Here is a 13,059-nt window from a genome sequence, read left to right as displayed (position 1 = left end):
AAGGCTGGAATAAAGGGCACGTTCGATTATTAAACAATTGTTCACATCCAGATTGTTTCATTGTTAGAAGAAATGTTGTTTTTGGATAAATGAATTGGTGAAAGGTATTCATAAACACAATCAGACAATTTCCACCCATGTATTCTATAATCTATGATGATAGTTTAGCTACAGATAAAAATACGCAATATCCTTTTCATTGTCACAACGCCTCTCTGTTGTCATTATTCGCGTATTATGGTAAATACTGCGATAATAAATCCTTTTATATGGTACATTCAAAAGACATTGTAATGGCACTGTTAGTATCTATATTATACAGTATTTTGAATTCAAAACCAAGCTTGTCATACGAAGATAAAGGAGATATATCGTATTATTATTTCCCAAGTACGGTTCTCATTTGACAAGGAACAATGAAAGAAAGACATGAAAGAACCCCTGACAGTTATAAATCGGAAGTAAGCGAAATCTTCCATCACACGTAAGGTTAGAAATATTGGATATAAGGGTTCGTCTTGGATTGCACTGGGGCCTGTTTCAAGAAATTTTAAATAAGATAAAATCCAAATTTTAGTAATTTGATTGGATAATATTAGATTGATTTTAGTGCTTAGCCAATCACAATTGAAGTATCTACTAAAATTTGAATTTTATCTTTAGTTAAGATTTCGAGAAACCGGGCCCATTACATCATAAATTAAAGTGGGCTTTAAGTTTGTCTGAAAGCTACAAATGGAAATTATGAGTCCTTCGGACGTAACTCATTCAAGGCGTTTTATTGCGCGAGTGTTTAATAATCGCGACTATCACTTAACATCTATAACTTCGACATAGACATGATTAACAAGGTACTAACTATGTGGCATGGTCATTGGGCCTCATGGCCATCCCCCTAGGGGAACTTAAAGTTCATATTTATGTGAAAGAGTATCTCAGATAGTTTCAGGTTGTTTTTTTTCGGGGGGGGGGGGGGGTAAACGCAAAATGTTTAATTCACTGAATTAGATCAGACTGCTCCTTTAAACCTAATTTCCCTCCACTCCTTTAAAACACTGCGATAATAACTCGGCACAATACAGCTAAAAGCGTCCATTGTTCATGTTTTTCACATCATAATTCTATAACAGCCACTGTTATTAACTGATAACTATTTAATGTATATATTTCCTACTTAAAAATTCGTTAATAGAAATTTTACAGTTTGTTTTTTTTTCAAACCCGAATAGATTTGTTTGTCATTTGAATATGACACGATAGATGATCTGAAAATTTCAGTCAAATTGCTTCACTCTAAGCCGAGAAAACCTTATTTTAAAATAATGTAGGCTTGATCATCATTGTTAGCACTGTCACAATAATTAACAAAGTCTCGATTATCCAGTTTTGCGTTTGATCATCAACGGATTCAAATCCAATGAAAATCGGACAAATAAGATGGCATCGAGAGCTGATTATGGTCTTTTTATGTTCATAAATGTCTAATTAATAGTTTATACAACATTTCTGGCCTAAAGACCTGCAATAGGCAGATTTATCTCTTGCATAATGCCTGTTTAAACTAAGGAATAAATATAGTTCTTCATAGGATCTAAACATAGGAATATGCATTTGATTATTATCTTTGTTGCACATTCTGTATATATATTTGCCCGCAATTCACATATTTGTATTATTTGCTTGATAAAGATGAGAGTATCCTCGTCGAAACGTCGTTTAGTATCCAACTCAGTAATTTTGTATCCATAAAATTGTACCTTGTGTGTTAGAGGTTATATAAAATTATCTTGATACCCCTGTAGTTTATGGTGTTTTAGAGGTTATATAAAACTATGTTGGTTCACCTCCAGTTGACGATGTGTTAGAGGTTATAAACAAATATCTTGATTCCCCTGTAGTTAATGGTGTTTTAGAGGTTATATAAAATTATGTGGATTCAGCTGTAGTTAATGACGTTTTAGAGGTTATATAAAATTTGCTGATTCACCTTTAGTTTGTGATGTTTCAGGGGCAATATATAATTATAATGATTCACCTGTGGTTAATGGTGTTTATAAAAGATGGTGATTTACCTGTGGTTTATGATGTTTAGAAGTTGTATAATATTATGTTGATTCACCTGTAGTATATGATTTTTAGAGGTTATATAAAGTTGTGCTGATTCACGTAGAGTTAAAGATGTATGTAACCTGACATTTAAATAAATCAGATTTTGTAAATGTAGAAAAAATATTGCTGATAAATTGTTATGTATACCTGTGGTAACTGTAGATTTCGAGAGAGGAATTAGTAAGTGAAATCCTACAAACATATCCCACAACTAATATTTTACAATTACATTAATAACAAAAAACCTGATCTTGATAAAAACGTTTTAAAAGGTTATTGTATCATGTCGTATATAACTAGGTGTGTGGGGTTGAATAAGATGTTTCTGGGTTCGGTTCCGAAGAATTTGGGGCTTTATAGGTCGTGTCCTAGATCTGCGTTAATATAATGGTGTTGGAATAAAAGTCCTATAATTACAGGGGCGGATCCAGGGGGTTTGCCAGGTTCTTGAGATATTGAATTCTGGGATCGGGGGAGGGGTCTCTCCACCAGGCTTTAGAAAATGTTAAGAGATATATGGTCTCTATCGTCATTTTTGCGTATTACACATTTCGCTTTCGTTTCTCACATTCGGTTTCCTTTATATAGGACATCCATTATTAACGAAATGGGACAGATGACAATGGATGATGCCATTATCGTCTCCAAATTACATAGGCATACATGCATGTATACAAACTGACCTTTTTAAAGAGAAAAATCCAACTCCCCGTTTGACGTCAATTTTTATTATGAATTAATACATTTAGTTAATAGTAAACCATGCTATTAAGAGATCTGATTTTATATTACTGTATTACTCGTATTATCTTACTCTCATTCATATGTCCGATTTACTCATAATTTGTTTATTAGGGTTTCACACAGCCTAGCTAATGTCTGAAACAGTATTGTTTTGTTCGTATTATTGTTTACCACAATTTCCTTTTTTTTTCTAAGAGTCAACTTATTGGATAGCTTTAAACTTTTCGGGTTTGATGGAAAGGTGAGTAGTGGGTACTGAGTAAAGCAATTTCAAATACATGTATTGGAATTATTCGAGCTTTCCAAAAAAAACCAAAAAAAAAAACAATAGCTTACATTATAGTATATTCTGATATTGTGATTTGATGAGATGTTATATTTTCGAACCGCTAGTTTCATGGCAGAAATAGTTACAATGTCTCATCTTGTATTTTCGAATTTTATTAATTTAATTGTAAACTAAAATTTTTGAAATGTGACATTTTGTGACAAACTGTTGTTTTTTTGGGGTTTTTTTTTGAGGGGTGGGGGGGGCAATTATCTTCTACGGAAAAATATTTAAAAGGTGTCTTAGTTTTCCTCTTCGAAATAGACCCTTTGATGAATGAATAGCGACTATTACGGTCACGAAATGTAGTTGTCAATCTCCAACTAAGTGTTTATCTTTGTACCCCAACTGAATTCTTTTCTTGATTACGGAAATAAATAACTTATGCACCGGGAGCTGAGTTTTCCTCATTGGATAGAGTTAAAAATCTATAAATTTTAACTGATATTTCTGGGTTTGTGTAGATATGTTTCAATCAATGGTATGGTTTAAGGACGCCAGTGAAACCCGGCATAGTTGCATGGCAGGTCCATTATAGCTTTATCTATGATCATCACTAATTGGAGAGTACTTTTCTATGGTTCAACGCCTGACACGTTAAGCTCTATATTACAACCAATCAATAAGTATTTATTCATTTGTTAATCAACTTGTAATTTCCTTGGTAAATACTGTTATTTGAAAGTGTTGATGAGATTTTTCAACGACTTATTTTTATTACTATGTATGTGGTTGTATCATTAGCAGCCACATTAAAATCTTTACATTTCATTTACCTTTCGGCACGAGACTTTATTAATTCCCCACGACCTATTACAATTTTGTAACAAAGCATATATTTTTGATAAACTATTTTGACTTCGGGGCCTACCATTCCTGATATGATTCAGACAGAAATTGGATATCCGTGTTTCATTAAGAGATGATACTATTTACCAAATGTAAATATTACATAACAATGATAACTACCTTGCACCATGTATGTCTGGCAACCTTGACTAAAGTGGCATATGGATTATGTAATATATAAAACCATCAAAACCAAAGCAGAATAAGAGACACGGAAAGAGACGGGATACGTCTGCTAAGGAATAAACCTCCGGGTCTGGCTTAGCAGCTAGACACCCGTATATTTTATTCTGTATGTATAAAATATTTTCCTGATAATAAACATATATAGATATAGAAGTTCCACTCTGACTCATATCCGAAAACTTAAAATATTCAATTAATGGAATACATGGTTGTAAGATGGATCACTGCTTCCTGTTTATTATGAGAGTTTATGAATATAATATTCTAAGTTAATTAACTTATTTTCTTAGTGATGACTAGGCTACCTCTTTAGCTTAGATAGGATAGCCTCGTAAAACTATCATGGCTTATGTTGCCTTGAGAAGTAATGAGACGTGAACCCAGGATGAATGTAATCCCCATATTGTTCCTTTTTATTGACTGATGTCAGGACAGGAAATATTTAGAAGTCTCTGAATAATTACTACAACCGGCGTTCAAAATAATCTATATTAACTTAATGTACAATAAAGTTTCATTGTCAACAAAACAGGCGTCATCACTGAGAAGCTGCGAGCCCATAGTTCTAACCGAACAACCGCTGCCAATGGATCTTTTGCGCACACTACTAATTTGTAAACGGTATATTGGTTTCCAATCCATCACGTTTTTTAAACCCCATTTCATTTCCAATCCACCATAACAATTGTAAGGTACAAGGCGCAACACCTGACACGCTGTAATTCCGGTGCCCTAGTTTCCATTCAGGCAGGCTGATGTTCGTCTGCCCTAACCAGATCAGTAGGACATAAAACCTCATTTCATTTCATTTTTTAAAATAGTATTAGACTGCAAGCGGAAATGGTGACAAATTTTGCATATTCACGTTGTAAATGTATAGACTTGACTCAAAGACATACCTAATGAGAGAACGCGCATGCGTTAACCATTCCACCCCCCACCCCCCAGACCTATAGATGGATATCTCTATTGTATGTATGTACCAGGTGAAGTATACAGGCATATTCTGAACAATAATTTGAAAGTGCAATTAAAAGAACAGTTGAAATGCGATATCCCGGTCGGTGCAGACAAGTAGAACATTAAACTCCATTTCATTCCAATGTCCAATCAGGGGTTAAACTGGGTTGTCGTTTATCGCCAAACCTATCTGCAGTTTATATCAATGCCGTATGTGATGATCTTGAAAAACTAAATTCTTGGTTAAAATGCAACGGTGCGTGTGTGGCTCTTCTCCTTCACCCATGTGGTATATAGCTATATACTAGCCGTGGATAAAACATCGTTGAATGTTATAGGTGTCGATGGTTGGTGTAAAAGGCACAGTCTAGAAATAAACCCTCATTTTAGACACCATGTTTGCAATATATTGTCAAATGTGGAAACCAAACGAATGATTCATATCGTTATTAAGGAATGTGGAAAGATCCATTTTTAGATCTAAGACCATAATTGAACTTGCCAATGGGCAATTCATCCCCTGGGTTAAAGCGCGTGGAGAGGGGTCTAATTCAATAGTTGAAAAGCTTTTTTTTTAAAAAAACAAAAACAAAAAAACTCTCGTTATACCAATTCTGTTTTATATATCAGCTGTGTAGAAAGCAAAACTGAAATAAAATGAAATAAAATGGGGTTTTACCGTCTTACTGTTCTGCTCCAACTGGGCTAATGAGTGCTATGAGGGAATTTTGCCCGGGCAGCGGCACTATGGTCTACTCTTATATCGAATTCCAACTGCCAAGGGATCTTTTACGTGCACGCCAATGTATACACGGGACCTCGGGTTTTCGTCCCATCCGAACGACTAGAGAGCTGCCCTTGCCAGACCCTCCGTCCTGCAACACTGACAAGGAGACCACATCAGAAAATCCCGATAAACTTTCTCGGCCAATGTGTGGATCGAACACGCGACCTCCAGATTAGCGAGCAAGCGTCTTACCGACTTAGCGGTCCTACCAAATAAAGCCATCAAATTGTATTTGGAAGTTGGAAAACAAACACCGAATCCTTCGACTCGTGATGACTCCTACTTAGCTAAACAAATAGCAATACAATGAAAAATCTTGGTATATATATTTATATTTAGCTACAAGAGAGAGAGAGAGAGAGAGAGAGAGAGAGTTTAACGTCCACTCGACACAAACTAGGTCATTTCGGGACTAACATATGGTTTATTTACATTCAATAATTCGCTTGCGCATAGGGATCTTTAGCAGTGGGAGGAAACCGGAGGACCCTGAGAAAACCCACGAGGTTGGACAGGCGACCCTACTCCTTGTCACGTACAACCGGGGATTCGAAACCACGCCAGTCGACTCAATGACAGACTTTATGATACAGCGCGCGCACGCTAACCATTCAGCCATCCAACCCGAAAGGCCCACCCTAGTAACAAGTATATAACAACCTTTATAATAACTGCATTGCAAATTGCATTTATTTTATAATCAAATTGTTTGTATACTATTTCTGATAATGCTAACTGATAAACTAATAAATCTTTATGATCAATATTGATTGACCTGTGCTGAACTGTATCCGCCATCCAATTATACTATGTAATATAATACCTATCTGCATATTTAATTCGAATATACCATTAAAATCCGATATCACATTGTGTATCACGCTTTGACTTTTAAAAACGAAATAGCAAGGGTGATATTGTTCGGTTATAAATCATCGGATATAAATGATCAGTATGATACATACATGTTAATTATTAATGATCGTAAAACCTCCTCATTATTAATCTTTAAGAGGCATTTAGTAACTGGATAGAGCAATAAACACATACTTATTTATTTGGGCGACGTTTCGAAGAGTATTCTCTCAACGTTATCAAGCTAATACAGTAATAAAAAATGTGAGGCCAATTTATACAGAAAACTATAACAACAATTCCTGAAACCACACAGGACAACAACAAGATCAGAGGAGGTGATATTCTACAAAGACTTAATTAACTAGGGTGAAGTGAAGCCATTAAGTAAGATAAAGCAATTAAGTAGCTATAATGATAGTTCTAGATATGATTACTAGGAATTTGAATAAGTTTCACTCAGTTGAATGGACAGGGCAGATAATTGATGATCATAAAATGACATTAACGGAAATAAAGTCTGTAGTACAGTACGTTTTCCCAAACCAAACTTCCCATATCAATATTACGTGACACACAAATAAAACAAAATAATCTACACGAACAACTGTATATTTATATAAATTAATTCAAAGATGTCTGTGTGTATGTATGTGTGTATGTACGTCGAAAAAGATCTTGCATAACAGAACCAAAACACTTCGAAACCTTTTCCGAAATACGTAAAAACTGTCAAATCGAAATCTCCTCGACTTAGTTTAACAACGACTGTTATACATAATAAAACTAGTTGTCCGAAAACAGTTGATTAGTTTTATCGTTGGAATCCAGCCTGCAGACAGCGTGGATTTCCGGGAATCCCAATCTGGGAAAACCGACGTTAATCTGTGACCGGAAAACACGTGATTAAAAGTTTTCGCGAATTTCGCCGGAACATGGACACAGATAAGACCGACTGATGCATTGTACATAATAGCTCACGGAATATAAATGCCGTATTGGTAAATGTTACCGGGGAAACGTTTTACAGCCTTCGTGACGCGGCCTGCAGGCTGGAGTCCAGTCATGAAACTATTCAATTGTTTTTTCGGACAACTAGTTTCATTATGTATAGCAATCGTTGTGAAACTAAATCGAAGAGATTTAGATTCGACAGTTTTTACGTATTTTTGAAACATTTGACCCCGAATATCTTGAAAACGCTCCATCGGCGGACTGTTTATTACTCGGCATCGTATTCTACGCAACATTTTACTCTAGAAAAGTTGGGTCTGGGTGATGGACACCCCCGCACTGAGAACCCAGACTAATACAGTGTGCTATGAGGGTATGAGGGTAATTTTTGCGGTATACACTTTTACGTGCACGCCAATGGGTTTTCGTCCCATCCGAATTACTATGCGCTGTCCCTTGCCAGGCCCTCTATCCTGCACCACTGACAAGGGGGGACCACGCCGAAAAACCGAGGAAATATCTCAGTCAACACAGGGATCAAACACGGGTTGTCCAGGTTAGCAAGCCAACGCATAACTCACTGAGCTACCGTGGCTGCTCTAGTTGAAACTGATCTGTATTTTTGATGGTAGCTATAGCACTTGAGGAAGAAATGAAATGAGAATGAAATGAAATGTTCTGCACCGAACTGGGCTAATGAAGATGGGCTTATGCCATACAGTGTGGTATGAGGGAAATTTTGCGAGGACTCTTATATCGAATTCAAACTGTCAAGGGATCTTTTACGTGCACGCCAATGTGTACACGGTACCTCGGTTTTTCGTCCCATCCGAACGACTAGAAAGCTGTCCTTGTCAGGCCCTCCGTCCTGCATCACTGACAAGGGGGAATCACGCCGGAAAATCTGGATGAACTTTCTCGGCCAATGCAGGGATCGAACAATCGACCTCCAGGCTAGCGAGCCAACGTCTTACCCACTTAGCCACCGTGACCCCCAGAAATGAAATGAAATGAGTTTTAATATGTTACTTTTCTGCACCAGCCGAGTAATATCGAGACTAACACATATGTTTTATTTCGATAATTTTCAAGTGTTCAGAAGTCTTTAGCAGAACATTTAACAAAATAACCCCATAGAGATATACTGAAAGGACTAAGCATAAATTACTTCGTGTATGACTTCTATCTGGTTCCAAATGTCGATTTTAAAAGCTGGTCAACCTATGCGACTTTTTAAGCACACACAGATGATGTATAGTATCATTTATGGTTAATTACCAAATAATAATTATTATACACCATGAGCAGTCGTTAAACATAGACGTAAATGACTGTCTAAGTTTTGGGAGACAACCTTCCCAATTAATGACAGTAATTGGATGTTTGCTCTCAATATCCTTGAATTACAATGAAATTGTTGTGATAATTAGCCCACACATTATATAACTGTTAAATTTGTCTAGCACCTTCTTGTCCATCAAACGTTTTGGAATACAATAACTCGATCTCTAATTGAGGTAGATGGTTAGATTGGTCAGTGTCTTGACTGAGTTCAATGATGAGCATTTTCTGCTGAGCAGAGATATTGAGCTTCATTGATTGAGACTATCACATATTAGCTCTGCTTTTTATTATCGTCATATTTTTATGTTGGCATGTATAATTACAGACGACATAATCGAAAGTTAAATAATAACAATTTTTTTTGATTTGCCGACCGGCTTATCAGCAGTATAATTGGAACTGTTAATTATAATGGAGCCACGGTGGCTAGGTTGTTAAGGCGCTGGCTCGCTAGCCTGGAGGTCGGGTGTTCGATCCCTGCATTGGCCGAGAAAGTTCATCCAGATTTTCCGACGTGGTTTCCCCTTGTCAGTGGTGCAGAACGGAGGGCCTGACAAGGACAGCTGTCTAGTCCTTCGGATGATACGAAAAACCGAGGTCCCGTGTATACATTGGAATGCACGTAAAAGATCCCTTGGCAGTTGGAATTCAATATAAGAGTAGGCGATGGTGCCGCTGCCCGGGCAAAATTTCCCTCATAGCACACTGTATGGCGTATGCCCGTCTTCATCAGCCCAGTTTAGGAGCAGAACAGTAGGACGTTAAACCCCATTTCATTTCGTTAATTATAATGTCATCAGGTTATTATTGGGGTATATATAAGTTATAAATCGGATAGTCCGAGGCGTGATATCCAATTATACGGTTTTATAATTCAAGAAAGCATATTTCGGACCATTACTTCCAATTAGTTATGGAGTAAAAGATTTTGCGGATAATATATAACCCCACCCCCATAAAACGAATGAATATAGGTTGACTATTTTATTCTGTTGTTTTAAAAAGAGCTTTGCGAAACACACGATTTGTTCGGATGTTCAAATATACATGAACATTCATACAAAATTTGACGAATGTCGCCGAGATCTGAATATTCTTGCTAAATATTTTTACCGAACCATTATTTTTTTACATATTGGCTTGGAGAGTCCACCAATTTGGCCCACCAGTCCAACCGAAACTGGTGGGCAAAGAATTTAAGAACTATTTATACCCTGTATCACCAACGTTCCATCGAGAAACATAACACCTTCAGCAAAATCACGAATTAAATTATACTAAAGGTGGCTTTTTGATCCTTGGGTGCAACAAATTACGCCTGTTTTTTTTCATATTTATGTCGCCCAACGGACCCCCCCCCCCCCCTCCTCTAATATGTCTACTTTCCACTTAGGTTCTATGACCACTTTATACCCATTAAAAATGCCCCCATTATTACTGCAGTGCATAGAGGCATAAAACCTATAAAACAATTATTTTGCTCAACGAAAATATCAATCGCTTTTTTTCCGGCTGCGCCAATTCAATCCACGTTATGTATTTTTAGTATTTTTTTTAATAAATATACGGCCCCAGCATTGCATAATAAAACTTGTTGGTATCCGTTTCAAAACTCAAAAGGTTGTGCGAAAATATCTGGTCCACGTTATGTATTTTTAGTATTTTTTAAAACTGAATATTAAAACTTGAAAACAACTCAAAAGGCAAAGGGTTGTGCGAAAACAAAATCAGAACGGGGACATGAAAATATATTACTTAATACTTACCAGTATCCTCTAAAACAATCCACTAATTTCTACAGTACACATATCTTTAAACAAAATCTATTAACAAGATCTGAATTTTTATAAATTTAAACTTTGTCCGTAACTATTATAAGACATAATCTACTATTAGAGATAGTAAGATCATCGTCTCTTACTAATACTTTCAATCAATTAGTTTATTTTTACAACCCTAACGGAGATGATCACTGAACCACGTGGTGGCGGAGATATTATTGATTAGAAGTATTTATAATGCCGTGTTTCCACGGTAACGTGTAAATACTGAATAATGCAAACTTTATGACAAATCGCATGAACTTTAAGAACAAATGATTTTAACAATTAACCCAAACTTTGCAATTTTAAATCATTGAAATTAATTTAATTAAAAGGTCTACAAATGTCAAATGATAAGATGTGTTTTCTTCTCTTAGCAATCGTTGAAAATATATCTTAAGCTTCTGTAATTGCGGTCCAGTTCTTATTTCCTTCAACTACATGTCTGAGTAGTAATAGACATCGTGCCATAGCAGAATTTCGGGTTTTGCTTACTTTTTTTTTAGAACACTGGATACCACTAATAAATTATTTTTCTACATTTCCATCCTTAAAGCTGAACTCCAATTACAAAACTGCAGAAATAATTAAATAAAAAAAAAGGTAACGCACTAAACGACCGCCATACTTGTTTTCAATTTGTAGAAGAACATGCCGATCGCTTAGGGGTGACAAAAACACACGCAGGCCACGCCCACTTCCAGTAATTGCCGTGTTAAGCAAACTGTCCACATCCGGTTAGCCAGTCAAAGCCGAGCACCGCAGGTGCGAATTTTCTAGGGGTGTCCGGCGACATGCCCCCCCCCTCCATCTTGATTTTTTTTTAAATCTAGAATCCCCGAAATGCAATTTTATGGATATTGAAGAAAGATTTTGCAGAATTCAGATGGTCAGAAAACAAAGAATTTTTACGTATTTCTGAACCTTCACCTTCTCTTTTACCAATCCAAAAGATAAAACTATACTTCCGACAACTTCTTACCAACTGTTCGGCTAATAATATCCGTATGACAATCACGAATATATTTTGAAATATCAAAATCTCCGGAACAATCTCTCTCAATTTCGTAGACCCACATACTCATAACTATAGGTTATGAAGAGTTAACAAGTTTAGTTTGTACTATGTGAAGTATGCAATGTAGGTGCACGGATTCACGAAAATTAAATACATTTATGTATTGGAGATTTTTCCCTCGGGGGAAACATTTCTTAGACCAACATGGCAACACGAGTAGTTAAGTGACTATCTTAGACTTTTAAAAATATCCTTTGAATACGGCCTTTGTTCTGGAAGATGTATTCTGGTTTTATGTCAAATCACGTGGCATTTTTTGTTTGTCTGGATATTCGGGTTCGAACTAATATTCTCTCACCGTCTCAATTTAGAACCCTGAGTGTATAAAACAACAGAACAGGGCCCCGTTTCTCGAAATTTTAACTAAAGATAAAATCCAATTTTAGTAGATACTTCAAAGTTGATTGACTAAGCACTAAAATCAATCTAATATTATCCAATCAAATTACTAAAATTTGGATTTTATCTTAGTGAAAAATTTGTGAAACAGGCCCCTGGGAGTCAACGGTGTACCTATTACAACAGTGTACAAGTATTGACAGTTGAAATCGGAGAAAGTTGGGTGGAAACACCGCGGTCAAGACTAAATTCCATTGCCTCGCATTGCATACGTAACTGCAGTGTTTTGTTGACAAGACACTAAACCATATTCTATTTCCATATAAATCTAACATTTTTAACAGAAAACATGAAAGACATAAGTTGAGTGATATTGTGGTCCTTTACTGTGATAAAAAAAAAACTAACAATACCGACGAGAAGATACACCACAATACCTTGTTGCTTTCTTTAACATAACGGCAGACATATCTATATAGCAAGAGTCATTCCAAACATATATAGTACACAATGTATTAAACATAATCACACCTACTATGGTGGCCTATCGTTATCATTCGGGAATTTAACAAAATGTCTTTAAGAACTTAAATAAAACGATATGAAAATGAAAAAAGTCAAAATCAAAAGTGGAAACAAAAGTAAATATAAAACATATATATAGGATTATAGGCTTTGCCTGTTTCCTAATCCTAATATTCAA

At 36.0% G+C, this 13,059-nt stretch overlaps 1 protein-coding gene across 1 annotated transcript in view; it reads right to left on the bottom strand.

Moving 5' to 3' along the window:
• LOC126826917 (uncharacterized) overlaps positions 1 to 11,023 on the bottom strand; it is a 35,314-nt gene extending 24,291 nt beyond the window's left edge. Inside the window, exon 1 of the mRNA XM_050556061.2 lies at positions 10,883 to 11,023. The gene's annotated coding sequence lies outside the window, so the exon portion shown is untranslated. The remainder of the gene's footprint in view (positions 1 to 10,882) is intronic.
• Positions 11,024 to 13,059: the final 2,036 nt, after the last annotated feature.

Source organism: Patella vulgata, chromosome 7 (assembly GCF_932274485.2).
Source record: "Patella vulgata chromosome 7, xgPatVulg1.2, whole genome shotgun sequence".
In the NCBI taxonomy this organism is placed as follows: Eukaryota; Metazoa; Mollusca; class Gastropoda; family Patellidae; genus Patella; species Patella vulgata.
Note: the sequence above shows the minus strand (reverse complement) of the source record. Positions and strands in the feature narration are given on the sequence as shown.